A 27,787-nucleotide genomic window follows, 5' to 3' on the forward strand; every position below is an offset into this window, starting at 1 on the left:
CTTTTCCTGCCCAGTTTCAAACCGGGGACCTTTCGCATGTAAGGCGAACGTGATAACCACTACACTACAGAAACCCATTTTCACAGCTCAGCTGTGTCTTGCAAACCGAAAGTCTACGTTAATGTACGATGGGTGAATAAGGCAGCTGAAAGTGACTGTGGCAAAAATCATTAGCATGTGCACAGTGTTTCTGCCCGGTTTCGAACCAGGGACCTTTCGCGTGTTAGGCGAACGTGATAACCACTACACTACAGAACCCCACCTTGATGGATTTTTGCGGGTTGGGTGGTCAGAGGTTGGGATCACCATATTAGCTATTTTTTGTTTCTGGCTATTTGATAACCTGAGTCCAGTTTACCGTCCTTGCAAATTATACTCTTGGGTAATGAAGAAAACAAGGAAGAAAGCCCATCTCAGATGCCTAACTTGATGCAAAGAACATGCTGAAAACAGCCAGTACTGGCAAGATACACTGAGTCATGGATATCACCTCTAGCTTTTCCACACACTTTTATCACCAGGTCAGCTGAAAACATACATCAATGGTCGTCAGGTTTTCCAGCTCAGCTGACTAAGCAGGAGAACCAAAGTCCACATTCCAAATGCCTTTGGGTCCAGAAAAGAAGTTTGCCTAATCATTAAACACTTACAGCGATGGTCAGGTTTTTCAGCTCAGCTGACTAAGCTGGAGAACCAAAGTCCACATTCCAAATGCCTTTGGGTCCAGAAAAGAAGTTTGCCTAAACACTTACAGCAATGGTCAGCAGGTATTGCTGGTCAGCTCATACAGAATTTGCACTATAGGCACTGCAGCAAAACTTTACCTATGTAGGACCAGCAAACCAACTCCCCTAACATCTTCAGGCTAGGGTCTTCAGGTTCTCCTGGTTGACTCACAAAGAGTGAAGAAAAAGAGCTCCCGTTCAAGGTGTTGCACCTAAACTGTGCTTTCTATTGACAGATTTCACGTACGGCTGCCAGAGGGGCAAGGCGTGGCAAGAGCTTTGAGTTTGCCTGACTGTGAAAAAGTTAAAGGTAAGCACTGTTTCTGCCCGGTTTCGAACCGGGGACCTTTCGTGTGTAAGGCGAACGTGATAACCACTACACTACAGAAACCCATTTTCACAGCTCAGCTGTGTCTTGCAAACCAAAAGTCTACGTTAATGTACGATGGGTGAATAAGGCAGCTGAAAGTGACTGTGGCAAAAATCACTAGCATGTGCACAGTGTTTCTGCCCGGTTTCAAACCAGGGACCTTTCGCGTGTTAGGCGAACGTGATAACCACTACACTACAGAAACCCACCTTGAGAGATCTTTGCGGGTTGGGTGGTCGGAGGTTGGGGTCACCATATTAGCTATTTTTTGTTTCTGGTTATTTGATAACCTGAGTCCAGTTTACCGTCCTTGCATATTATACTCTTGGGTAATGAAGAAAACAAGGAAGAAAGCCCATCTCAGATGCCTAACTTGATGCAAAGAACATGCTGAAAACAGCCAGTACTGGCAAGATACACTGAGTCATGGATATCACCTCTAGCTTTTCCACACACTTTTATCACCAGGTCAGCTGAAAACATACACCAATGGTCGTCAGGTTTTCCAGCTCAGGTGACTAAGCATGAGAACCAAAGTTCACATTCCAAATGCCTTTGGGTCCAGAAAACAAGTTTGCCTAATCACTAAACACTTACAGCGATGGTCAGGTTTTTCAGCTCAGCTGACTAAGCTGGAGAACCAAAGTCCACATTCCAATTGCCTTTGGGTCCAGAAAAGAAGTTTGCCTAAACACTTACAGCAATGGTCAGCAGGTATTGCTGGTGAGCTCATACAGAATTTGCACTATAGGCACTGCAGCAAAACTTTACCTATGTAGGACCAGCAAACCAACTCCCCTAACATCTTCAGGCTAGGGTCTTCAGGTTCTCCTGGTTGACTCACAAAGAGTGAAGAAAAAGAGCTCCCGTTCAAGGTGTTGCACCTAAACTGTGCTTTCTATTGACAGATTTCACGTACGGCTGCCAGAGGGGCAAGGCGTGGCAAGAGTTTTGAGTTTGCCTGACTGTGAAAAAGTTAAAGAAAAGCACTGTTTCTGCCCGGTGACCTTTCGCGTGTAAGGCGAACGTGATAACCACTACACTACAGAAACCCATTTTTACAGCTCACCTGTGTCTTGCAAACCGAAAGTCTACGTTAATGTACGATGGGTGAATAAGGCAGCTGAAAGTGACTGTGGCAAAAATCACTAGCATGTGCACAGTGTTTCTGCCCGGGGACCTTTCGCGTGTTAGGCGAACGTGATAACCACTACACTACAGAACCCCACCTTGATGGATTTTTGCGGGTTGGGTGGTCGGAGGTTGGGGTCACCATATTAGCTATTTTTTGTTTCTGGTTATTTGATAGCCTGAGTCCAGTTTACCGTCCTTGCAAATTATACTCTTGGGTAATGAAGAAAACAAGGAAGAAAGCCCATCTCAGATGCCTAACTTGATGCAAAGAACATGCTGAAAACAGCCAGTACTGGCAAGATACACTGAGTCATGGATATCACCTCTAGCTTTTCCACACACTTTTATCACCAGGTCAGCTGAAAACATACACCAATGGTCGTCAGGTTCTCCAGCTCAGGTGACTAAGCAGGAGAACCAAAGTCCACATTCCAAATGACTTTGGGTCCAGAAAAGAAGTTTGCCTAATCACTAAACACTTACAGCGATGGTCAGGTTTTTCAGCTCAGCTGACTAAGCTGGAGAACCAAAGTCCACATTCCAATTGCCTTTGGGTCCAGAAAAGAAGTTTGCCTAAACACTTACAGCAATGGTCAGCAGGTATTGCTGGTCAGCTCATACAGAATTTGCACTATAGGCACTGCAGCAAAACTTTACCTATGTAGGACCAGCAAACCAACTCACCTAGCATCTTCAGGCTAGGGTCTTCAGGTTCTCCTGGTTGACTCACAAAGAGTGAAGAAAAAGAGCTCCCGTTCAAGGTGTTGCACCTAAACTGTGCTTTCTATTGACAGATTTCACGTACGGCTGCCAGAGGGGCAAGGCGTGGCAAGAGCTTTGAGTTTGCCTGACTGTGAAAAAGTTAAAGGTAAGCACTGTTTCTGCCCGGTTTCGAACCGGGGACCTTTCGCGTGTAAGGCGAACGTGATAACCTACACTACAGAAACCCATTTTCACAGTTCAGCTGTGTCTTGCAAACCGAAAGTCTATGTTAATGTACGATGGGTGAATAAGGCAGCTGAAAGTGACTGTGGCAAAAATCACTAGCATGTGCACAGTGTTTCTGCCCGGTTTCGAACCGGGGACCTTTCGCGTGTTAGGTGAATATGATAACCACTACACTACAGAAACCCACCTTGATGGATTTTTGCGGGTTGGGTGGTCGGAGGTTGGGTTCACCATATTAGCTATTTTTTGTTTCTGGCTATTTGATAACCTGAGTCCAGTTTACCGTCCTTGCAAGTTATACTCTTGGGTAATGAAGAAAACAAGGAAGAAAGCCCATCTCAGATGCCTAACTTGATGCAAAGAACATGCTGAAAACAGCCAGTACTGGCAAGATACACTGAGTCATGGATATCACCTCTAGCTTTTCCACACACTTTTATCACCAGGTCAGCTGAAAACATACACCAATGGTCGTCAGGTTTTCCAGCTCAGGTGACTAAGCATGAGAACCAAAGTTCACATTCCAAATGCCTTTGGGTCCAGAAAACAAGTTTGCCTAATCACTAAACACTTACAGCAATGGTCAGGTTTTTCAGCTCAGCTGACTAAGCTGGAGAACCAAAGTCCACATTCCAATTGCCTTTGGGTCCAGAAAAGAAGTTTGCCTAAACACTTACAGCAATGGTCAGCAGGTATTGCTGGTGAGCTCATACAGAATTTGCACTATAGGCACTGCAGCAAAACTTTACCTATGTAGGACCAGCAAACCAACTCCCCTAACATCTTCAGGCTAGGGTCTTCAGGTTCTCCTGGTTGACTCACAAAGAGTGAAGAAAAAGAGCTCCCGTTCAAGGTGTTGCACCTAAACTGTGCTTTCTATTGACAGATTTCACGTACGGCTGCCAGAGGGGCAAGGCGTGGCAAGAGCTTTGAGTTTGCCTGACTGTGAAAAAGTTAAAGGTAAGCACTGTTTCTGCCCGGTTTCGAACCGGGGACCTTTCGCGTGTAAGGCGAACGTGATAACCTACACTACAGAAACCCATTTTCACAGTTCAGCTGTGTATTGCAAACCGAAAGTCTATGTTAATGTACGATGGGTGAATAAGGCAGCTGAAAGTGACTGTGGCAAAAATCACTAGCATGTGCACAGTGTTTCTGCCCGGTTTCGAACCGGGGACCTTTCGCGTGTTAGGTGAACATGATAACCACTACACTACAGAAACCCACCTTGATGGATTTTTGCGGGTTGGGTGGTCGGAGGTTGGGTTCACCATATTAGCTATTTTTTGTTTCTGGCTATTTGATAACCTGAGTCCAGTTTGCCGTCCTTGCAAATTATACTCTTGGGTAATGAAGAAAACAAGGAAGAAAGCCCATCTCAGATGACTAACTTGATGCAAAGAACATGCTGAAAACAGCCAGTACTGGCAAGATACACTGAGTCATGGATATCACCTCTAGCTTTTCCACACACTTTTATCACCAGGTCAGCTGAAAACATACACCAATGGTCGTCAGGTTTTCCAGCTCAAGTGACTAAGCATGAGAACCAAAGTCCACATTCCAAATGCCTTTGGGTCCAGAAAAGAAGTTTGCCTAATCACTAAACACTTACAGCGATGGTCAGGTTTTTCAGCTCAGCTGACTAAGCTGGAGAACCAAAGTCCACATTCCAATTGCCTTTGGGTCCAGAAAAGAAGTTTGCCTAAACACTTACAGCAATGGTCAGCAGGTATTGCTGGTCAGCTCATACAGAATTTGCACTATAGGCACTACAGCAAAACTTTACCTATGTAGGACCAGCAAACCAACTCCCCTAACATCTTCAGGCTAGGGTCTTCAGGTCCTCCTGGTTGACTCACAAAGAGTGAAGAAAAAGAGCTCCCGTTCAAGGTGTTGCACCTAAACTGTGCTTTCTATTGACAGATTTCACGTACGGCTGCCAGAGGGGCAAGGCGTGGCAAGAGCTTTGAGTTTGCCTGACTGTGAAAAAGTTAAAGGTAAGCACTGTTTCTGCCCGGTTTCGAACCGGGGACCTTTCGTGTGTAAGGCGAACGTGATAACCACTACACTACAGAAACCCATTTTCACAGCTCAGCTGTGTCTTGCAAACCAAAAGTCTACGTTAATGTACGATGGGTGAATAAGGCAGCTGAAAGTGACTGTGGCAAAAATCACTAGCATGTGCACAGTGTTTCTGCCCGGTTTCAAACCAGGGACCTTTCGCGTGTTAGGCGAACGTGATAACCACTACACTACAGAAACCCACCTTGAGAGATCTTTGCGGGTTGGGTGGTCGGAGGTTGGGGTCACCATATTAGCTATTTTTTGTTTCTGGTTATTTGATAACCTGAGTCCAGTTTACCGTCCTTGCATATTATACTCTTGGGTAATGAAGAAAACAAGGAAGAAAGCCCATCTCAGATGCCTAACTTGATGCAAAGAACATGCTGAAAACAGCCAGTACTGGCAAGATACACTGAGTCATGGATATCACCTCTAGCTTTTCCACACACTTTTATCACCAGGTCAGCTGAAAACATACACCAATGGTCGTCAGGTTTTCCAGCTCAGGTGACTAAGCATGAGAACCAAAGTTCACATTCCAAATGCCTTTGGGTCCAGAAAAGAAGTTTGCCTAATCACTAAACACTTACAGCGATGGTCAGGTTTTTCAGCTCAGCTGACTAAGCTGGAGAACCAAAGTCCACATTCCAATTGCCTTTGGGTCCAGAAAAGAAGTTTGCCTAAACACTTACAGCAATGGTCAGCAGGTATTGCTGGTGAGCTCATACAGAATTTGCACTATAGGCACTGCAGCAAAACTTTACCTATGTAGGACCAGCAAACCAACTCCCCTAACATCTTCAGGCTAGGGTCTTCAGGTTCTCCTGGTTGACTCACAAAGAGTGAAGAAAAAGAGCTCCCGTTCAAGGTGTTGCACCTAAACTGTGCTTTCTATTGACAGATTTCACGTACGGCTGCCAGAGGGGCAAGGCGTGGCAAGAGCTTTGAGTTTGCCTGACTGTGAAAAAGTTAAAGGTAAGCACTGTTTCTGCCCAGTTTCGAACTGGGGACCTTTCGCGTGTAAGGCGAACGTGATAACCTACACTACAGAAACCCATTTTCACAGTTCAGCTGTGTCTTGTAAACCGAAAGTCTATGTTAATGTACGATGGGTGAATAAGGCAGCTGAAAGTGACTGTGGCAAAAATCACTAGCATGTGCACAGTGTTTCTGCCCGGTTTCGAACCGGGGACCTTTCGCGTGTTAGGCAAACGTGATAACCACTACACTACAGAAACCCACCTTGATGGATTTTTGCGGGTTGGGTGGTCGGAGGTTGGGTTGACCATATTAGCTATTTTTTGTTTCTGGCTATTTGATAACCTGAGTCCAGTTTACCGTCCTTGCAAGTTATACTCTTGGGTAATGAAGAAAACAAGGAAGAAAGCCCATCTCAGATGCCTAACTTGATGCAAAGAACATGCTGAAAACAGCCAGTACTGGCAAGATACACTGAGTCATGGATATCACCTCTAGCTTTTCCACACACTTTTATCACCAGGTCAGCTGAAAACATACACCAATGGTCGTCAGGTTCTCCAGCTCAGGTGACTAAGCAGGAGAACCAAAGTCCACATTCCAAATGACTTTGGGTCCAGAAATGAAGTTTGCCTAATCACTAAACACTTACAGCGATGGTCAGGTTTTTCAGCTCAGCTGACTAAGCTGGAGAACCAAAGTCCACATTCCAATTGCCTTTGGGTCCAGAAAAGAAGTTTGCCTAAACACTTACAGCAATGGTCAGCAGGTATTGCTTGTCAGCTCATACAGAATTTGCACTATAGGCACTGCAGCAAAACTTTACCTATGTAGGACCAGCAAACCAACTCACCTAACATCTTCAGGCTAGGGTCTTCAGGTTCTCCTGGTTGACTCACAAAGAGTGAAGAAAAAGAGCTCCCGTTCAAGGTGTTGCACCTAAACTGTGCTTTCTATTGACAGATTTCACGTACGGCTGCCAGAGGGGCAAGGCGTGGCAAGAGCTTTGAGTTTGCCTGACTGTGAAAAAGTTAAAGGTAAGCACTGTTTCTGCCCGGTTTCGAACCAGGAACCTTTCACGTGTAAGGCAAACGTGATAACCTACACTACAGAAACCCATTTTCACAGTTCAGCTGTGCCTTGCAAACCGAAAGTCTATGTTAATGTACGATGGGTGAATAAGGCAGCTGAAAGTGACTGTGGCAAAAATCACTAGCATGTGCACAGTGTTTCTGCCCGGTTTCGAACCGGGGACCTTTCGCGTGTTAGGCGAACATGATAACCACTACACTACAGAAACCCACCTTGATGGATTTTTGCGGGTTGGGTGGTCGGAGGTTGGGTTCACCATATTAGCTATTTTTTGTTTCTGGCTATTTGATAACCTGAGTCCAGTTTACCGTCCTTGCAAGTTATACTCTTGGGTAATGAAGAAAACAAGGAAGAAAGCCCATCTCAGATGCCTAACTTGATGCAAAGAACATGCTGAAAACAGCCAGTACTGGCAAGATACACTGAGTCATGGATATCACCTCTAGCTTTTCCACACACTTTTATCACCAGGTCAGCTGAAAACATACACCAATGGTCGTCAGGTTCTCCAGCTCAGGTGACTAAGCAGGAGAACCAAAGTCCACATTCCAAATGACTTTGGGTCCAGAAATGAAGTTTGCCTAATCACTAAACACTTACAGCGATGGTCAGGTTTTTCAGCTCAGCTGACTAAGCTGGAGAACCAAAGTCCACATTCCAATTGCCTTTGGGTCCAGAAAAGAAGTTTGCCTAAACACTTACAGCAATGGTCAGCAGGTATTGCTGGTCAGCTCATACAGAATTTGCACTATAGGCACTGCAGCAAAACTTTACCTATGTAGGACCAGCAAACCAACTCACCTAACATCTTCAGGCTAGGGTCTTCAGGTTCTCCTGGTTGACTCACAAAGAGTGAAGAAAAAGAGCTCCCGTTCAAGGTGTTGCACCTAAACTGTGCTTTCTATTGACAGATTTCACATACGGCTGCCAGAGGGGCAAGGCGTGGCAAGAGCTTTGAGTTTGCCTGACTGTGAAAAAGTTAAAGGTAAGCACTGTTTCTGCCCGGTTTCGAACCGGGGACCTTTCGCGTGTAAGGCGAACGTGATAACCACTACACTACAGAAACCCATTTTCACAGCTCAGCTATGTCTTGCAAACCGAAAGTCTATGTTAATGTACGATGGGTGAATAAGGCAGCTGAAAGTGACTGTGGCAAAAATCACTAGCATGTGCACAGTGTTTCTGCCCGGTTTCGAACCGGGGACCTTTCGCATGTTAGGCGAACATGATAACCACTACACTACAGAAACCCACCTTGATGGATTTTTGCAGGTTGGGTGGTCGGAGGTTGGGTTCACCATATTAGCTATTTTTTGTTTCTGGCTATTTGATAACCTGAGTCCAGTTTACCGTCCTTGCAAGTTATACTCTTGGGTAATGAAGAAAACAAGGAAGAAAGCCCATCTCAGATGCCTAACTTGATGCAAAGAACATGCTGAAAACAGCCAGTACTGGCAAGATACACTGAGTCATGGATATCACCTCTAGCTTTTCCACACACTTTTATCACCAGGTCAGCTGAAAACATACACCAATGGTCGTCAGGTTTTCCAGCTCAGGTGACTAAGCATGAGAACCAAAGTTCACATTCCAAATGCCTTTGGGTCCAGAAAAGAAGTTTGCCTAATCACTAAACACTTACAGCGATGGTCAGGTTTTTCAGCTCAGCTGACTAAGCTGGAGAACCAAAGTCCACATTCCAATTGCCTTTGGGTCCAGAAAAGAAGTTTGCCTAAACAATTACAGCAATGGTCAGCAGGTATTGCTGGTCAGCTCATACAGAATTTGCACTATAGGCACTGCAGCAAAACTCTACCTATGTAGGACCAGCAAACCAACTCACCTAATATCTTCAGGCTAGGGTCTTCAGGTTCTCCTGGTTGACTCACAAAGAGTGAAGAAAAAGAGCTCCCGTTCAAGGTGTTGCACCTAAACTGTGCTTTCTATTGACAGATTTCACGTACGGCTGCCAGAGGGGCAAGGCGTGGCAAGAGCTTTGAGTTTGCCTGACTGTGAAAAAGTTAAAGGTAAGCACTGTTTCTGCCCAGTTTCGAACCGGGGACCTTTCGCGTGTAAGGCGAACGTGATAACCTACACTACAGAAACCCATTTTCACAGTTCAGCTGTGTCTTGCAAACCGAAAGTCTATCTTAATGTACGATGGGTGAATAAGGCAGCTGAAAGTGACTGTGGCAAAAATCACTAGCATGTGCACAGTGTTTCTGCCCGGTTTCGAACCGGGGACCTTTCGCGTGTTAGGCGAACATGATAACCACTACACTACAGAAACCCACCTTGATGGATTTTTGCGGGTTGGGTGGTCGGAGGTTGGGTTCACCATATTAGCTATTTTTTTGTTTCTGGCTATTTGATAACCTGAGTCCAGTTTACCGTCCTTGCAAGTTATACTCTTGGGTAATGAAGAAAACAAGGAAGAAAGCCCATCTCAGATGACTAACTTGATGCAAAGAACATGCTGAAAACAGCCAGTACTGGCAAGATACACTGAGTCATGGATATCACCTCTAGCTTTTCCACACACTTTTATCACCAGGTCAGCTGAAAACATACACCAATGGTCGTCAGGTTTTCCAGCTCAAGTGACTAAGCATGAGAACCAAAGTCCACATTCCAAATGCCTTTGGGTCCAGAAAAGAAGTTTGCCTAATCACTAAACACTTACAGCGATGGTCAGGTTTTTCAGCTCAGCTGACTAAGCTGGAGAACCAAAGTCCACATTCCAATTGCCTTTGGGTCCAGAAAAGAAGTTTGCCTAAACACTTACAGCAATGGTCAGCAGGTATTGCTGGTGAGCTCATACAGAATTTGCACTATAGGCACTGCAGCAAAACTTTACCTATGTAGGACCAGCAAACCAACTCCCCTAACATCTTCAGGCTAGGGTCTTCAGGTTCTCCTGGTTGACTCACAAAGAGTGAAGAAAAAGAGCTCCCGTTCAAGGTGTTGCACCTAAACTGTGCTTTCTATTGACAGATTTCACGTACGGCTGCCAGAGGGGCAAGGCGTGGCAAGAGCTTTGAGTTTGCCTGACTGTGAAAAAGTTAAAGGTAAGCACTGTTTCTGCCCGGTTTCGAACCGGGGACCTTTCGCGTGTAAGGCGAACGTGATAACCACTACACTACAGAAACCCATTTTCACAGCTCAGCTATGTCTTGCAAACCGAAAGTCTATGTTAATGTACGATGGGTGAATAAGGCAGCTGAAAGTGACTGTGGCAAAAATCACTAGCATGTGCACAGTGTTTCTGCCTGGTTTCGAACCGGGGACCTTTCGCATGTTAGGCGAACGTGATAACCACTACACTACAGAAACCCACCTTGATGGATTTTTGCAGGTTGGGTGGTCGGAGGTTGGGTTCACCATATTAGCTATTTTTTGTTTCTGGCTATTTGATAACCTGAGTCCAGTTTACCGTCCTTGCATATTATACTCTTGGGTAATGAAGAAAACAAGGAAGAAAGCCCATCTCAGATGCCTAACTTGATGCAAAGAACATGCTGAAAACAGCCAGTACTGGCAAGATACACTGAGTCATGGATATCACCTCTAGCTTTTCCACACACTTTTATCACCAGGTCAGCTGAAAACATACACCAATGGTCGTCAGGTTTTCCAGCTCAGGTGACTAAGCATGAGAACCAAAGTTCACATTCCAAATGCCTTTGGGTCCAGAAAAGAAGTTTGCCTAATCACTAAACACTTACAGCGATGGTCAGGTTTTTCAGCTCAGCTGACTAAGCTGGAGAACCAAAGTCCACATTCCAATTGCCTTTGGGTCCAGAAAAGAAGTTTGCCTAAACACTTACAGCAATGGTCAGCAGGTATTGCTGGTCAGCTCATACAGAATTTGCACTATAGGCACTGCAGCAAAACTTTACCTATGTAGGACCAGCAAACCAACTCACCTAACATCTTCAGGCTAGGGTCTTCAGGTTCTCCTGGTTGACTCACAAAGAGTGAAGAAAAAGAGCTCCCGTTCAAGGTGTTGCACCTAAACTGTGCTTTCTATTGACAGATTTCACGTACGGCTGCCAGAGGGGCAAGGCGTGGCAAGAGCTTTGAGTTTGCCTGACTGTGAAAAAGTTAAAGGTAAGCACTGTTTCTGCCCGGTTTCGAACCGGGGACCTTTCGCGTGTAAGGCGAACGTGATAACCACTACACTACAGAAACCCATTTTCACAGCTCAGCTATGTCTTGCAAACCGAAAGTCTATGTTAATGTACGATGGGTGAATAAGGCAGCTGAAAGTGACTGTGGCAAAAATCACTAGCATGTGCACAGTGTTTCTGCCCGGTTTCGAACCGGGGACCTTTCGCGTGTTAGGCGAACATGATAACCACTACACTACAGAAACCCACCTTGATGGATTTTTGCGGGTTGGGTGGTCGGAGGTTGGGTTCACCATATTAGCTATTTTTTTGTTTCTGGCTATTTGATAACCTGAGTCCAGTTTACCGTCCTTGCAAGTTATACTCTTGGGTAATGAAGAAAACAAGGAAGAAAGCCCATCTCAGATGACTAACTTGATGCAAAGAACATGCTGAAAACAGCCAGTACTGGCAAGATACACTGAGTCATGGATATCACCTCTAGCTTTTCCACACACTTTTATCACCAGGTCAGCTGAAAACATACACCAATGGTCGTCAGGTTTTCCAGCTCAAGTGACTAAGCATGAGAACCAAAGTCCACATTCCAAATGCCTTTGGGTCCAGAAAAGAAGTTTGCCTAATCACTAAACACTTACAGCGATGGTCAGGTTTTTCAGCTCAGCTGACTAAGCTGGAGAACCAAAGTCCACATTCCAATTGCCTTTGGGTCCAGAAAAGAAGTTTGCCTAAACACTTACAGCAATGGTCAGCAGGTATTGCTGGTGAGCTCATACAGAATTTGCACTATAGGCACTGCAGCAAAACTTTACCTATGTAGGACCAGCAAACCAACTCCCCTAACATCTTCAGGCTAGGGTCTTCAGGTTCTCCTGGTTGACTCACAAAGAGTGAAGAAAAAGAGCTCCCGTTCAAGGTGTTGCACCTAAACTGTGCTTTCTATTGACAGATTTCACGTACGGCTGCCAGAGGGGCAAGGCGTGGCAAGAGCTTTGAGTTTGCCTGACTGTGAAAAAGTTAAAGGTAAGCACTGTTTCTGCCCGGTTTCGAACCGGGGACCTTTCGCGTGTAAGGCGAACGTGATAACCACTACACTACAGAAACCCATTTTCACAGCTCAGCTGTGTCTTGCAAACCGGAAGTCTACGTTAATGTACGATGGGTGAATAAGGCAGCTGAAAGTGACTGTGGCAAAAATCACTAGCATGTGCACAGTGTTTCTGCCCGGTTTCGAACCGGGGACCTTTCGCGTGTTAGGCGAACGTGATAACCACTACACTACAGAAACTCACCTTGATGGATTTTTACGGGTTGGGTGGTCGGAGGTTGGATTCACCATATTAGCTATTTTTTGTTTCTGGCTATTTGATAACCTGAGTCCAGTTTACCGTCCATGCAAATTATACTCTTGGGTAATGAAGAAAACAAGGAAGAAAGCCCATCTCAGATGCCTAACTTGATGCAAAGAACATGCTGAAAACAGCCAGTACTGGTAAGATACACTGAGTCATGGATATCACCTCTAGCTTTTCCACACACTTTTATCACCAGGTCAGCTGAAAACATACACCAATGGTCGTCAGGTTTTCCAGCTCAGGTGACTAAGCATGAGAACCAAAGTTCACATTCCAAATGCCTTTGGGTCCAGAAAAGAAGTTTGCCTAATCACTAAACACTTACAGCGATGGTCAGGTTTTTCAGCTCAGCTGACTAAGCTGGAGAACCAAAGTCCACATTCCAATTGCCTTTGGGTCCAGAAAAGAAGTTTGCCTAAACACTTACAGCTATGGTCAGCAGGTATTGCTGGTCAGCTCATACAGAATTTGTACTATAGGCACTGCAGCAAAACTTTACCTATGTAGGACCAGCAAACCAACTCACCTAACATCTTCAGGCTAGGGTCTTCAGGTTCTCCTGGTTGACTCACAAAGAGTGAAGAAAAAGTGCTCCCGTTCAAGGTGTTGCACCTAAACTGTGCTTTCTATTGACAGATTTCACGTACGGCTGCCAGAGGGGCAAGGCGTGGCAAGAGCTTTGAGTTTGCCTGACTGTGAAAAAGTTAAAGGTAAGCACTGTTTCTGCCCAGTTTCGAACTGGGGACCTTTCGCGTGTAAGGCGAACGTGATAACCTACACTACAGAAACCCATTTTCACAGTTCAGCTGTGTCTTGCAAACCGAAAGTCTATGTTAATGTACGATGGGTGAATAAGGCAGCTGAAAGTGACTGTGGCAAAAATCACTAGCATGTGCACAGTGTTTCTGCCCGGTTTCGAACCGGGGACTTTTCGCGTGTTAGGCAAACGTGATAACCACTACACTACAGAAACCCACCTTGATGGATTTTTGCGGGTTGGGTGGTCGGAGGTTGGGGTCACCATATTAGCTATTTTTTGTTTCTGGCTATTTGATAACCTGAGTCCAGTTTACCGTCCTTGCAAGTTATACTCTTGGGTAATGAAGAAAACAAGGAAGAAAGCCCATCTCAGATGCCTAACTTGATGCAAAGAACATGCTGAAAACAGCCAGTACTGGCAAGATACACTGAGTCATGGATATCACCTCTAGCTTTTCCACACACTTTTATCACCAGGTCAGCTGAAAACATACACCAATGGTCGTCAGGTTCTCCAGCTCAGGTGACTAAGCAGGAGAACCAAAGTCCACATTGCAAATGACTTTGGGTCCAGAAATGAAGTTTGCCTAATCACTAAACACTTACAGCGATGGTCAGGTTTTTCAGCTCAGCTGACTAAGCTGGAGAACCAAAGTCCACATTCCAATTGCCTTTGGGTCCAGAAAAGAAGTTTGCCTAAACACTTACAGCAATGGTCAGCAGGTATTGCTGGTCAGCTCATACAGAATTTGCACTATAGGCACTGCAGCAAAACTTTACCTATGTAGGACCAGCAAACCAACTCACCTAACATCTTCAGGCTAGGGTCTTCAGGTTCTCCTGGTTGACTCACAAAGAGTGAAGAAAAAGAGCTCCCGTTCAAGGTGTTGCACCTAAACTGTGCTTTCTATTGACAGATTTCACGTACGGCTGCCAGAGGGGCAAGGCGTGGCAAGAGCTTTGAGTTTGCCTGACTGTGAAAAAGTTAAAGGTAAGCACTGTTTCTGCCCGGTTTCGAACCAGGAACCTTTCACGTGTAAGGCGAACGTGATAACCTACACTACAGAAACCCATTTTCACAGTTCAGCTGTGCCTTGCAAACCGAAAGTCTATGTTAATGTACGATGGGTGAATAAGGCAGCTGAAAGTGACTGTGGCAAAAATCACTAGCATGTGCACAGTGTTTCTGCCCGGTTTCGAACCGGGGACCTTTCGCGTGTTAGGCGAACATGATAACCACTACACTACAGAAACCCACCTTGATGGATTTTTGCGGGTTGGGTGGTCGGAGGTTAGGTTCACCATATTAGCTATTTTTTGTTTCTGGCTATTTGATAACCTGAGTCCAGTTTACCGTCCTTGCAAGTTATACTCTTGGGTAATGAAGAAAACAAGGAAGAAAGCCCATCTCAGATGCCTAACTTGATGCAAAGAACATGCTGAAAACAGCCAGTACTGGCAAGATACACTGAGTCATGGATATCACCTCTAGCTTTTCCACACACTTTTATCACCAGGTCAGCTGAAAACATACACCAATGGTCGTCAGGTTCTCCAGCTCAGGTGACTAAGCAGGAGAACCAAAGTCCACATTCCAAATGACTTTGGGTCCAGAAATGAAGTTTGCCTAATCACTAAACACTTACAGCGATGGTCAGGTTTTTCAGCTCAGCTGACTAAGCTGGAGAACCAAAGTCCACATTCCAATTGCCTTTGGGTCCAGAAAAGAAGTTTGCCTAAACACTTACAGCAATGGTCAGCAGGTATTGCTGGTCAGCTCATACAGAATTTGTACTATAGGCACTGCAGCAAAACTTTACCTATGTAGGACCAGCAAACCAACTCACCTAACATCTTCAGGCTAGGGTCTTCAGGTTCTCCTGGTTGACTCACAAAGAGTGAAGAAAAAGTGCTCCCGTTCAAGGTGTTGCACCTAAACTGTGCTTTCTATTGACAGATTTCACGTACGGCTGCCAGAGGGGCAAGGCGTGGCAAGAGCTTTGAGTTTGCCTGACTGTGAAAAAGTTAAAGGTAAGCACTGTTTCTGCCCAGTTTCGAACTGGGGACCTTTCGCGTGTAAGGCGAACGTGATAACCTACACTACAGAAACCCATTTTCACAGTTCAGCTGTGTCTTGTAAACCGAAAGTCTATGTTAATGTACGATGGGTGAATAAGGCAGCTGAAAGTGACTGTGGCAAAAATCACTAGCATGTGCACAGTGTTTCTGCCCGGTTTCGAACCGGGGACCTTTCGCGTGTTAGGCAAACGTGATAACCACTACACTACAGAAACCCACCTTGATGGATTTTTGCGGGTTGGGTGGTCGGAGGTTGGGTGGTCGGAGGTTGGGTGGTCGGAGGTTGGGTTGACCATATTAGCTATTTATTGTTTCTGGCTATTTGATAACCTGAGTCCAGTTTACCGTCCTTGCAAGTTATACTCTTGGGTAATGAAGAAAACAAGGAAGAAAGCCCATCTCAGATGCCTAACTTGATGCAAAGAACATGCTGAAAACAGCCAGTACTGGCAAGATACACTGAGTCATGGATATCACCTCTAGCTTTTCCACACACTTTTATCACCAGGTCAGCTGAAAACATACACCAATGGTCGTCAGGTTCTCCAGCTCAGGTGACTAAGCAGGAGAACCAAAGTCCACATTCCAAATGACTTTGGGTCCAGAAATGAAGTTTGCCTAATCACTAAACACTTACAGCGATGGTCAGGTTTTTCAGCTCAGCTGACTAAGCTGGAGAACCAAAGTCCACATTCCAATTGCCTTTGGGTCCAGAAAAGAAGTTTGCCTAAACACTTACAGCAATGGTCAGCAGGTATTGCTTGTCAGCTCATACAGAATTTGCACTATAGGCACTGCAGCAAAACTTTACCTATGTAGGACCAGCAAACCAACTCACCTAACATCTTCAGGCTAGGGTCTTCAGGTTCTCCTGGTTGACTCACAAAGAGTGAAGAAAAAGAGCTCCCGTTCAAGGTGTTGCACCTAAACTGTGCTTTCTATTGACAGATTTCACGTACGGCTGCCAGAGGGGCAAGGCGTGGCAAGAGCTTTGAGTTTGCCTGACTGTGAAAAAGTTAAAGGTAAGCACTGTTTCTGCCCGGTTTCGAACCAGGAACCTTTCACGTGTAAGGCAAACGTGATAACCTACACTACAGAAACCCATTTTCACAGTTCAGCTGTGCCTTGCAAACCGAAAGTCTATGTTAATGTACGATGGGTGAATAAGGCAGCTGAAAGTGACTGTGGCAAAAATCACTAGCATGTGCACAGTGTTTCTGCCCGGTTTCGAACCGGGGACCTTTCGCGTGTTAGGCGAACATGATAACCACTACACTACAGAAACCCACCTTGATGGATTTTTGCGGGTTGGGTGGTCGGAGGTTGGGTTCACCATATTAGCTATTTTTTGTTTCTGGCTATTTGATAACCTGAGTCCAGTTTACCGTCCTTGCAAGTTATACTCTTGGGTAATGAAGAAAACAAGGAAGAAAGCCCATCTCAGATGCCTAACTTGATGCAAAGAACATGCTGAAAACAGCCAGTACTGGCAAGATACACTGAGTCATGGATATCACCTCTAGCTTTTCCACACACTTTTATCACCAGGTCAGCTGAAAACATACACCAATGGTCGTCAGGTTCTCCAGCTCAGGTGACTAAGCAGGAGAACCAAAGTCCACATTCCAAATGACTTTGGGTCCAGAAATGAAGTTTGCCTAATCACTAAACACTTACAGCGATGGTCAGGTTTTTCAGCTCAGCTGACTAAGCTGGAGAACCAAAGTCCACATTCCAATTGCCTTTGGGTCCAGAAAAGAAGTTTGCCTAAACACTTACAGCAATGGTCAGCAGGTATTGCTGGTCAGCTCATACAGAATTTGCACTATAGGCACTGCAGCAAAACTTTACCTATGTAGGACCAGCAAACCAACTCACCTAACATCTTCAGGCTAGGGTCTTCAGGTTCTCCTGGTTGACTCACAAAGAGTGAAGAAAAAGAGCTCCCGTTCAAGGTGTTGCACCTAAACTGTGCTTTCTATTGACAGATTTCACATACGGCTGCCAGAGGGGCAAGGCGTGGCAAGAGCTTTGAGTTTGCCTGACTGTGAAAAAGTTAAAGGTAAGCACTGTTTCTGCCCGGTTTCGAACCGGGGACCTTTCGCGTGTAAGGCGAACGTGATAACCACTACACTACAGAAACCCATTTTCACAGCTCAGCTATGTCTTGCAAACCGAAAGTCTATGTTAATGTACGATGGGTGAATAAGGCAGCTGAAAGTGACTGTGGCAAAAATCACTAGCATGTGCACAGTGTTTCTGCCCGGTTTCGAACCGGGGACCTTTCGCATGTTAGGCGAACGTGATAACCACTACACTACAGAAACCCACCTTGATGGATTTTTGCAGGTTGGGTGGTCGGAGGTTGGGTTCACCATATTAGCTATTTTTTGTTTCTGGCTATTTGATAACCTGAGTCCAGTTTACCGTCCTTGCAAGTTATACTCTTGGGTAATGAAGAAAACAAGGAAGAAAGCCCATCTCAGATGCCTAACTTGATGCAAAGAACATGCTGAAAACAGCCAGTACTGGCAAGATACACTGAGTCATGGATATCACCTCTAGCTTTTCCACACACTTTTATCACCAGGTCAGCTGAAAACATACACCAATGGTCGTCAGGTTTTCCAGCTCAGGTGACTAAGCATGAGAACCAAAGTTCACATTCCAAATGCCTTTGGGTCCAGAAAAGAAGTTTGCCTAATCACTAAACACTTACAGCGATGGTCAGGTTTTTCAGCTCAGCTGACTAAGCTGGAGAACCAAAGTCCACATTCCAATTGCCTTTGGGTCCAGAAAAGAAGTTTGCCTAAACAATTACAGCAATGGTCAGCAGGTATTGCTGGTCAGCTCATACAGAATTTGCACTATAGGCACTGCAGCAAAACTCTACCTATGTAGGACCAGCAAACCAACTCACCTAACATCTTCAGGCTAGGGTCTTCAGGTTCTCCTGGTTGACTCACAAAGAGTGAAGAAAAAGAGCTCCCGTTCAAGGTGTTGCACCTAAACTGTGCTTTCTATTGACAGATTTCACGTACGGCTGCCAGAGGGGCAAGGCGTGGCAAGAGCTTTGAGTTTGCCTGACTGTGAAAAAGTTAAAGGTAAGCACTGTTTCTGCCCAGTTTCGAACCGGGGACCTTTCGCGTGTAAGGCGAACGTGATAACCTACACTACAGAAACCCATTTTCACAGTTCAGCTGTGTCTTGCAAACCGAAAGTCTATCTTAATGTACGATGGGTGAATAAGGCAGCTGAAAGTGACTGTGGCAAAAATCACTAGCATGTGCACAGTGTTTCTGCCCGGTTTCGAACCGGGGACCTTTCGCGTGTTAGGCGAACATGATAACCACTACACTACAGAAACCCACCTTGATGGATTTTTGCGGGTTGGGTGGTCGGAGGTTGGGTTCACCATATTAGCTATTTTTTTGTTTCTGGCTATTTGATAACCTGAGTCCAGTTTACCGTCCTTGCAAGTTATACTCTTGGGTAATGAAGAAAACAAGGAAGAAAGCCCATCTCAGATGACTAACTTGATGCAAAGAACATGCTGAAAACAGCCAGTACTGGCAAGATACACTGAGTCATGGATATCACCTCTAGCTTTTCCACACACTTTTATCACCAGGTCAGCTGAAAACATACACCAATGGTCGTCAGGTTTTCCAGCTCAAGTGACTAAGCATGAGAACCAAAGTCCACATTCCAAATGCCTTTGGGTCCAGAAAAGAAGTTTGCCTAATCACTAAACACTTACAGCGATGGTCAGGTTTTTCAGCTCAGCTGACTAAGCTGGAGAACCAAAGTCCACATTCCAATTGCCTTTGGGTCCAGAAAAGAAGTTTGCCTAAACACTTACAGCAATGGTCAGCAGGTATTGCTGGTGAGCTCATACAGAATTTGCACTATAGGCACTGCAGCAAAACTTTACCTATGTAGGACCAGCAAACCAACTCCCCTAACATCTTCAGGCTAGGGTCTTCAGGTTCTCCTGGTTGACTCACAAAGAGTGAAGAAAAAGAGCTCCCGTTCAAGGTGTTGCACCTAAACTGTGCTTTCTATTGACAGATTTCACGTACGGCTGCCAGAGGGGCAAGGCGTGGCAAGAGCTTTGAGTTTGCCTGACTGTGAAAAAGTTAAAGGTAAGCACTGTTTCTGCCCGGTTTCGAACCGGGGACCTTTCGCGTGTAAGGCGAACGTGATAACCACTACACTACAGAAACCCATTTTCACAGCTCAGCTATGTCTTGCAAACCGAAAGTCTATGTTAATGTACGATGGGTGAATAAGGCAGCTGAAAGTGACTGTGGCAAAAATCACTAGCATGTGCACAGTGTTTCTGCCCGGTTTCGAACCGGGGACCTTTCGCATGTTAGGCGAACGTGATAACCACTACACTACAGAAACCCACCTTGATGGATTTTTGCAGGTTGGGTGGTCGGAGGTTGGGTTCACCATATTAGCTATTTTTTGTTTCTGGCTATTTGATAACCTGAGTCCAGTTTACCGTCCTTGCATATTATACTCTTGGGTAATGAAGAAAACAAGGAAGAAAGCCCATCTCAGATGCCTAACTTGATGCAAAGAACATGCTGAAAACAGCCAGTACTGGCAAGATACACTGAGTCATGGATATCACCTCTAGCTTTTCCACACACTTTTATCACCAGGTCAGCTGAAAACATACACCAATGGTCGTCAGGTTTTCCAGCTCAGGTGACTAAGCATGAGAACCAAAGTTCACATTCCAAATGCCTTTGGGTCCAGAAAAGAAGTTTGCCTAATCACTAAACACTTACAGCGATGGTCAGGTTTTTCAGCTCAGCTGACTAAGCTGGAGAACCAAAGTCCACATTCCAATTGCCTTTGGGTCCAGAAAAGAAGTTTGCCTAAACACTTACAGCAATGGTCAGCAGGTATTGCTGGTCAGCTCATACAGAATTTGCACTATAGGCACTGCAGCAAAACTTTACCTATGTAGGACCAGCAAACCAACTCACCTAACATCTTCAGGCTAGGGTCTTCAGGTTCTCCTGGTTGACTCACAAAGAGTGAAGAAAAAGAGCTCCCGTTCAAGGTGTTGCACCTAAACTGTGCTTTCTATTGACAGATTTCACGTACGGCTGCCAGAGGGGCAAGGCGTGGCAAGAGCTTTGAGTTTGCCTGACTGTGAAAAAGTTAAAGGTAAGCACTGTTTCTGCCCGGTTTCGAACCGGGGACCTTTCGCGTGTAAGGCGAACGTGATAACCACTACACTACAGAAACCCATTTTCACAGCTCAGCTATGTCTTGCAAACCGAAAGTCTATGTTAATGTACGATGGGTGAATAAGGCAGCTGAAAGTGACTGTGGCAAAAATCACTAGCATGTGCACAGTGTTTCTGCCCGGTTTCGAACCGGGGACCTTTCGCGTGTTAGGCGAACATGATAACCACTACACTACAGAAACCCACCTTGATGGATTTTTGCGGGTTGGGTGGTCGGAGGTTGGGTTCACCATATTAGCTATTTTTTTGTTTCTGGCTATTTGATAACCTGAGTCCAGTTTACCGTCCTTGCAAGTTATACTCTTGGGTAATGAAGAAAACAAGGAAGAAAGCCCATCTCAGATGACTAACTTGATGCAAAGAACATGCTGAAAACAGCCAGTACTGGCAAGATACACTGAGTCATGGATATCACCTCTAGCTTTTCCACACACTTTTATCACCAGGTCAGCTGAAAACATACACCAATGGTCGTCAGGTTTTCCAGCTCAAGTGACTAAGCATGAGAACCAAAGTCCACATTCCAAATGCCTTTGGGTCCAGAAAAGAAGTTTGCCTAATCACTAAACACTTACAGCGATGGTCAGGTTTTTCAGCTCAGCTGACTAAGCTGGAGAACCAAAGTCCACATTCCAATTGCCTTTGGGTCCAGAAAAGAAGTTTGCCTAAACACTTACAGCAATGGTCAGCAGGTATTGCTGGTGAGCTCATACAGAATTTGCACTATAGGCACTGCAGCAAAACTTTACCTATGTAGGACCAGCAAACCAACTCCCCTAACATCTTCAGGCTAGGGTCTTCAGGTTCTCCTGGTTGACTCACAAAGAGTGAAGAAAAAGAGCTCCCGTTCAAGGTGTTGCACCTAAACTGTGCTTTCTATTGACAGATTTCACGTACGGCTGCCAGAGGGGCAAGGCGTGGCAAGAGCTTTGAGTTTGCCTGACTGTGAAAAAGTTAAAGGTAAGCACTGTTTCTGCCCGGTTTCGAACCGGGGACCTTTCGCGTGTAAGGCGAACGTGATAACCACTACACTACAGAAACCCATTTTCACAGCTCAGCTATGTCTTGCAAACCGAAAGTCTATGTTAATGTACGATGGGTGAATAAGGCAGCTGAAAGTGACTGTGGCAAAAATCACTAGCATGTGCACAGTGTTTCTGCCCGGTTTCGAACCGGGGACCTTTCGCGTGTTAGGCGAACATGATAACCACTACACTACAGAAACCCACCTTGATGGATTTTTGCGGGTTGGGTGGTCGGAGGTTGGGTTCACCATATTAGCTATTTTTTTGTTTCTGGCTATTTGATAACCTGAGTCCAGTTTACCGTCCTTGCAAGTTATACTCTTGGGTAATGAAGAAAACAAGGAAGAAAGCCCATCTCAGATGACTAACTTGATGCAAAGAACATGCTGAAAACAGCCAGTACTGGCAAGATACACTGAGTCATGGATATCACCTCTAGCTTTTCCACACACTTTTATCACCAGGTCAGCTGAAAACATACACCAATGGTCGTCAGGTTTTCCAGCTCAAGTGACTAAGCATGAGAACCAAAGTCCACATTCCAAATGCCTTTGGGTCCAGAAAAGAAGTTTGCCTAATCACTAAACACTTACAGCGATGGTCAGGTTTTTCAGCTCAGCTGACTAAGCTGGAGAACCAAAGTCCACATTCCAATTGCCTTTGGGTCCAGAAAAGAAGTTTGCCTAAACACTTACAGCAATGGTCAGCAGGTATTGCTGGTGAGCTCATACAGAATTTGCACTATAGGCACTGCAGCAAAACTTTACCTATGTAGGACCAGCAAACCAACTCCCCTAACATCTTCAGGCTAGGGTCTTCAGGTTCTCCTGGTTGACTCACAAAGAGTGAAGAAAAAGAGCTCCCGTTCAAGGTGTTGCACCTAAACTGTGCTTTCTATTGACAGATTTCACGTACGGCTGCCAGAGGGGCAAGGCGTGGCAAGAGCTTTGAGTTTGCCTGACTGTGAAAAAGTTAAAGGTAAGCACTGTTTCTGCCCGGTTTCGAACCGGGGACCTTTCGCGTGTAAGGCGAACGTGATAACCACTACACTACAGAAACCCATTTTCACAGCTCAGCTGTGTCTTGCAAACCGAAAGTCTACGTTAATGTACGATGGGTGAATAAGGCAGCTGAAAGTGACTGTGGCAAAAATCACTAGCATGTGCACAGTGTTTCTGCCCGGTTTCAAACCAGGGACCTTTCGCGTGTTAGGCGAACGTGATAACCACTACACTACAGAAACTCACCTTGATGGATTTTTACGGGTTGGGTGGTCGGAGGTTGGGTTCACCATATTAGCTATTTTTTGTTTCTGGCTATTTGATAACCTGAGTCCAGTTTACCGTCCATGCAAATTATACTCTTGGGTAATGAAGAAAACAAGGAAGAAAGCCCATCTCAGATGCCTAACTTGATGCAAAGAACATGCTGAAAACAGCCAGTACTGGTAAGATACACTGAGTCATGGATATCACCTCTAGCTTTTCCACACACTTTTATCACCAGGTCAGCTGAAAACATACACCAATGGTCGTCAGGTTTTCCAGCTCAGGTGACTAAGCATGAGAACCAAAGTTCACATTCCAAATGCCTTTGGGTCCAGAAAAGAAGTTTGCCTAATCACTAAACACTTACAGCGATGGTCAGGTTTTTCAGCTCAGCTGACTAAGCTGGAGAACCAAAGTCCACATTCCAATTGCCTTTGGGTCCAGAAAAGAAGTTTGCCTAAACACTTACAGCTATGGTCAGCAGGTATTGCTGGTCAGCTCATACAGAATTTGTACTATAGGCACTGCAGCAAAACTTTACCTATGTAGGACCAGCAAACCAACTCACCTAACATCTTCAGGCTAGGGTCTTCAGGTTCTCCTGGTTGACTCACAAAGAGTGAAGAAAAAGTGCTCCCGTTCAAGGTGTTGCACCTAAACTGTGCTTTCTATTGACAGATTTCACGTACGGCTGCCAGAGGGGCAAGGCGTGGCAAGAGCTTTGAGTTTGCCTGACTGTGAAAAAGTTAAAGGTAAGCACTGTTTCTGCCCAGTTTCGAACTGGGGACCTTTCGCGTGTAAGGCGAACGTGATAACCTACACTACAGAAACCCATTTTCACAGTTCAGCTGTGTCTTGCAAACCGAAAGTCTATGTTAATGTACGATGGGTGAATAAGGCAGCTGAAAGTGACTGTGGCAAAAATCACTAGCATGTGCACAGTGTTTCTGCCCGGTTTCGAACCGGGGACTTTTCGCGTGTTAGGCAAACGTGATAACCACTACACTACAGAAACCCACCTTGATGGATTTTTGCGGGTTGGGTGGTCGGAGGTTGGGGTCACCATATTAGCTATTTTTTGTTTCTGGCTATTTGATAACCTGAGTCCAGTTTACCGTCCTTGCAAGTTATACTCTTGGGTAATGAAGAAAACAAGGAAGAAAGCCCATCTCAGATGCCTAACTTGATGCAAAGAACATGCTGAAAACAGCCAGTACTGGCAAGATACACTGAGTCATGGATATCACCTCTAGCTTTTCCACACACTTTTATCACCAGGTCAGCTGAAAACATACACCAATGGTCGTCAGGTTCTCCAGCTCAGGTGACTAAGCAGGAGAACCAAAGTCCACATTGCAAATGACTTTGGGTCCAGAAATGAAGTTTGCCTAATCACTAAACACTTACAGCGATGGTCAGGTTTTTCAGCTCAGCTGACTAAGCTGGAGAACCAAAGTCCACATTCCAATTGCCTTTGGGTCCAGAAAAGAAGTTTGCCTAAACACTTACAGCAATGGTCAGCAGGTATTGCTGGTGAGCTCATACAGAATTTGCACTATAGGCACTGCAGCAAAACTTTACCTATGTAGGACCAGCAAACCAACTCCCCTAACATCTTCAGGCTAGGGTCTTCAGGTTCTCCTGGTTGACTCACAAAGAGTGAAGAAAAAGAGCTCCCGTTCAAGGTGTTGCACCTAAACTGTGCTTTCTATTGACAGATTTCACGTACGGCTGCCAGAGGGGCAAGGCGTGGCAAGAGCTTTGAGTTTGCCTGACTGTGAAAAAGTTAAAGGTAAGCACTGTTTCTGCCCGGTTTCGAACCGGGGACCTTTCGCGTGTAAGGCGAATGTGATAACCACTACACTACAGAAACCCATTTTCACAGCTCAGCTGTGTCTTGCAAACCGAAAGTCTACGTTAATGTACGATGGGTGAATAAGGCAGCTGAAAGTGACTGTGGCAAAAATCACTAGCATGTGCACAGTGTTTCTGCCCGGTTTCGAACCGGGGACCTTTCGCGTGTTAGGCGAACGTGATAACCACTACACTACAGAAACTCACCTTGATGGATTTTTACGGGTTGGGTGGTCGGAGGTTGGGTTCACCATATTAGCTATTTTTTGTTTCTGGCTATTTGATAACCTGAGTCCAGTTTACCGTCCATGCAAATTATACTCTTGGGTAATGAAGAAAACAAGGAAGAAAGCCCATCTCAGATGCCTAACTTGATGCAAAGAACATGCTGAAAACAGCCAGTACTGGTAAGATACACTGAGTCATGGATATCACCTCTAGCTTTTCCACACACTTTTATCACCAGGTCAGCTGAAAACATACACCAATGGTCGTCAGGTTTTCCAGCTCAGGTGACTAAGCATGAGAACCAAAGTTCACATTCCAAATGCCTTTGGGTCCAGAAAAGAAGTTTGCCTAATCACTAAACACTTACAGCGATGGTCAGGTTTTTCAGCTCAGCTGACTAAGCTGGAGAACCAAAGTCCACATTCCAATTGCCTTTGGGTCCAGAAAAGAAGTTTGCCTAAACACTTACAGCTATGGTCAGCAGGTATTGCTGGTCAGCTCATACAGAATTTGTACTATAGGCACTGCAGCAAAACTTTACCTATGTAGGACCAGCAAACCAACTCACCTAACATCTTCAGGCTAGGGTCTTCAGGTTCTCCTGGTTGACTCACAAAGAGTGAAGAAAAAGTGCTCCCGTTCAAGGTGTTGCACCTAAACTGTGCTTTCTATTGACAGATTTCACGTACGGCTGCCAGAGGGGCAAGGCGTGGCAAGAGCTTTGAGTTTGCCTGACTGTGAAAAAGTTAAAGGTAAGCACTGTTTCTGCCCAGTTTCGAACTGGGGACCTTTCGCGTGTAAGGCGAACGTGATAACCTACACTACAGAAACCCATTTTCACAGTTCAGCTGTGTCTTGCAAACCGAAAGTCTATGTTAATGTACGATGGGTGAATAAGGCAGCTGAAAGTGACTGTGGCAAAAATCACTAGCATGTGCACAGTGTTTCTGCCCGGTTTCGAACCAGGGACTTTTCGCGTGTTAGGCAAACGTGATAACCACTACACTACAGAAACCCACCTTGATGGATTTTTGCGGGTTGGGTGGTCGGAGGTTGGGGTCACCATATTAGCTATTTTTTGTTTCTGGCTATTTGATAACCTGAGTCCAGTTTACCGTCCTTGCAAGTTATACTCTTGGGTAATGAAGAAAACAAGGAAGAAAGCCCATCTCAGATGCCTAACTTGATGCAAAGAACATGCTGAAAACAGCCAGTACTGGCAAGATACACTGAGTCATGGATATCACCTCTAGCTTTTCCACACACTTTTATCACCAGGTCAGCTGAAAACATACACCAATGGTCGTCAGGTTCTCCAGCTCAGGTGACTAAGCAGGAGAACCAAAGTCCACATTGCAAATGACTTTGGGTCCAGAAATGAAGTTTGCCTAATCACTAAACACTTACAGCGATGGTCAGGTTTTTCAGCTCAGCTGACTAAGCTGGAGAACCAAAGTCCACATTCCAATTGCCTTTGGGTCCAGAAAAGAAGTTTGCCTAAACACTTACAGCAATGGTCAGCAGGTATTGCTGGTCAGCTCATACAGAATTTGCACTATAGGCACTGCAGCAAAACTTTACCTATGTAGGACCAGCAAACCAACTCACCTAACATCTTCAGGCTAGGGTCTTCAGGTTCTCCTGGTTGACTCACAAAGAGTGAAGAAAAAGAGCTCCCGTTCAAGGTGTTGCACCTAAACTGTGCTTTCTATTGACAGATTTCACGTACGGCTGCCAGAGGGGCAAGGCGTGGCAAGAGCTTTGAGTTTGCCTGACTGTGAAAAAGTTAAAGGTAAGCACTGTTTCTGCCCGGTTTCGAACCAGGAACCTTTCACGTGTAAGGCGAACGTGATAACCTACACTACAGAAACCCATTTTCACAGTTCAGCTGTGCCTTGCAAACCGAAAGTCTATGTTAATGTACGATGGGTGAATAAGGCAGCTGAAAGTGACTGTGGCAAAAATCACTAGCATGTGCACAGTGTTTCTGCCCGGTTTCGAACCGGGGACCTTTCGCGTGTTAGGCGAACATGATAACCACTACACTACAGAAACCCACCTTGATGGATTTTTGCGGGTTGGGTGGTCGGAGGTTGGGTTCACCATATTAGCTATTTTTTGTTTCTGGCTATTTGATAACCTGAGTCCAGTTTACCGTCCTTGCAAGTTATACTCTTGGGTAATGAAGAAAACAAGGAAGAAAGCCCATCTCAGATGCCTAACTTGATGCAAAGAACATGCTGAAAACAGCCAGTACTGGCAAGATACACTGAGTCATGGATATCACCTCTAGCTTTTCCACACACTTTTATCACCAGGTCAGCTGAAAACATACACCAATGGTCGTCAGGTTCTCCAGCTCAGGTGACTAAGCAGGAGAACCAAAGTCCACATTCCAAATGACTTTGGGTCCAGAAATGAAGTTTGCCTAATCACTAAACACTTACAGCGATGGTCAGGTTTTTCAGCTCAGCTGACTAAGCTGGAGAACCAAAGTCCACATTC

At 45.3% G+C, this 27,787-nt stretch overlaps 22 non-coding genes across 22 annotated transcripts; all 22 read right to left on the reverse strand.

The window, feature by feature from the left end:
- Position 1: 1 nt before the first annotated feature.
- TRNAV-UAC (transfer RNA valine (anticodon UAC)) lies at positions 2 to 74 on the reverse strand. Its single transcript has one exon. It is a non-coding gene; the product is annotated as a tRNA-Val (tRNA).
- Positions 75 to 1,043: 969 nt separating this feature from the next.
- Positions 1,044 to 1,116, reverse strand: TRNAV-UAC (transfer RNA valine (anticodon UAC)). The gene has a single exon. It is a non-coding gene; the product is annotated as a tRNA-Val (tRNA).
- A 1,989-nt stretch (positions 1,117 to 3,105) lies between these two features.
- TRNAV-UAC (transfer RNA valine (anticodon UAC)) lies at positions 3,106 to 3,176 on the reverse strand. Its single transcript has one exon. It is a non-coding gene; the product is annotated as a tRNA-Val (tRNA).
- Positions 3,177 to 4,145: 969 nt separating this feature from the next.
- On the reverse strand, positions 4,146 to 4,216 carry TRNAV-UAC (transfer RNA valine (anticodon UAC)). The gene has a single exon. It is a non-coding gene; the product is annotated as a tRNA-Val (tRNA).
- A 969-nt stretch (positions 4,217 to 5,185) lies between these two features.
- On the reverse strand, positions 5,186 to 5,258 carry TRNAV-UAC (transfer RNA valine (anticodon UAC)). The gene has a single exon. It is a non-coding gene; the product is annotated as a tRNA-Val (tRNA).
- A 969-nt stretch (positions 5,259 to 6,227) lies between these two features.
- TRNAV-UAC (transfer RNA valine (anticodon UAC)) lies at positions 6,228 to 6,298 on the reverse strand. Its single transcript has one exon. It is a non-coding gene; the product is annotated as a tRNA-Val (tRNA).
- Positions 6,299 to 8,307: 2,009 nt separating this feature from the next.
- On the reverse strand, positions 8,308 to 8,380 carry TRNAV-UAC (transfer RNA valine (anticodon UAC)). The gene has a single exon. It is a non-coding gene; the product is annotated as a tRNA-Val (tRNA).
- A 2,010-nt stretch (positions 8,381 to 10,390) lies between these two features.
- Positions 10,391 to 10,463, reverse strand: TRNAV-UAC (transfer RNA valine (anticodon UAC)). Its single transcript has one exon. It is a non-coding gene; the product is annotated as a tRNA-Val (tRNA).
- Positions 10,464 to 11,432: 969 nt separating this feature from the next.
- Positions 11,433 to 11,505, reverse strand: TRNAV-UAC (transfer RNA valine (anticodon UAC)). Its single transcript has one exon. It is a non-coding gene; the product is annotated as a tRNA-Val (tRNA).
- A 970-nt stretch (positions 11,506 to 12,475) lies between these two features.
- TRNAV-UAC (transfer RNA valine (anticodon UAC)) lies at positions 12,476 to 12,548 on the reverse strand. The gene has a single exon. It is a non-coding gene; the product is annotated as a tRNA-Val (tRNA).
- A 111-nt stretch (positions 12,549 to 12,659) lies between these two features.
- On the reverse strand, positions 12,660 to 12,732 carry TRNAV-AAC (transfer RNA valine (anticodon AAC)). Its single transcript has one exon. It is a non-coding gene; the product is annotated as a tRNA-Val (tRNA).
- Positions 12,733 to 13,517: 785 nt separating this feature from the next.
- On the reverse strand, positions 13,518 to 13,588 carry TRNAV-UAC (transfer RNA valine (anticodon UAC)). Its single transcript has one exon. It is a non-coding gene; the product is annotated as a tRNA-Val (tRNA).
- A 2,009-nt stretch (positions 13,589 to 15,597) lies between these two features.
- Positions 15,598 to 15,668, reverse strand: TRNAV-UAC (transfer RNA valine (anticodon UAC)). The gene has a single exon. It is a non-coding gene; the product is annotated as a tRNA-Val (tRNA).
- A 2,039-nt stretch (positions 15,669 to 17,707) lies between these two features.
- Positions 17,708 to 17,780, reverse strand: TRNAV-UAC (transfer RNA valine (anticodon UAC)). Its single transcript has one exon. It is a non-coding gene; the product is annotated as a tRNA-Val (tRNA).
- A 2,010-nt stretch (positions 17,781 to 19,790) lies between these two features.
- TRNAV-UAC (transfer RNA valine (anticodon UAC)) lies at positions 19,791 to 19,863 on the reverse strand. Its single transcript has one exon. It is a non-coding gene; the product is annotated as a tRNA-Val (tRNA).
- A 969-nt stretch (positions 19,864 to 20,832) lies between these two features.
- Positions 20,833 to 20,905, reverse strand: TRNAV-UAC (transfer RNA valine (anticodon UAC)). The gene has a single exon. It is a non-coding gene; the product is annotated as a tRNA-Val (tRNA).
- A 970-nt stretch (positions 20,906 to 21,875) lies between these two features.
- TRNAV-UAC (transfer RNA valine (anticodon UAC)) lies at positions 21,876 to 21,948 on the reverse strand. Its single transcript has one exon. It is a non-coding gene; the product is annotated as a tRNA-Val (tRNA).
- A 970-nt stretch (positions 21,949 to 22,918) lies between these two features.
- TRNAV-UAC (transfer RNA valine (anticodon UAC)) lies at positions 22,919 to 22,991 on the reverse strand. Its single transcript has one exon. It is a non-coding gene; the product is annotated as a tRNA-Val (tRNA).
- Positions 22,992 to 23,960: 969 nt separating this feature from the next.
- TRNAV-UAC (transfer RNA valine (anticodon UAC)) lies at positions 23,961 to 24,031 on the reverse strand. Its single transcript has one exon. It is a non-coding gene; the product is annotated as a tRNA-Val (tRNA).
- A 969-nt stretch (positions 24,032 to 25,000) lies between these two features.
- TRNAV-UAC (transfer RNA valine (anticodon UAC)) lies at positions 25,001 to 25,073 on the reverse strand. The gene has a single exon. It is a non-coding gene; the product is annotated as a tRNA-Val (tRNA).
- Positions 25,074 to 25,184: 111 nt separating this feature from the next.
- Positions 25,185 to 25,257, reverse strand: TRNAV-AAC (transfer RNA valine (anticodon AAC)). Its single transcript has one exon. It is a non-coding gene; the product is annotated as a tRNA-Val (tRNA).
- A 785-nt stretch (positions 25,258 to 26,042) lies between these two features.
- Positions 26,043 to 26,113, reverse strand: TRNAV-UAC (transfer RNA valine (anticodon UAC)). Its single transcript has one exon. It is a non-coding gene; the product is annotated as a tRNA-Val (tRNA).
- Between the last annotated feature and the right edge of the window lie 1,674 nt (positions 26,114 to 27,787).

Source organism: Lithobates pipiens, unplaced genomic scaffold (genome assembly GCF_037356315.1).
Source record: "Lithobates pipiens isolate NorthernLeopardFrog02 unplaced genomic scaffold, aLitPip1_a1.2 Scaffold_8, whole genome shotgun sequence".
In the NCBI taxonomy this organism is placed as follows: Eukaryota; Metazoa; Chordata; class Amphibia; order Anura; family Ranidae; genus Lithobates; species Lithobates pipiens.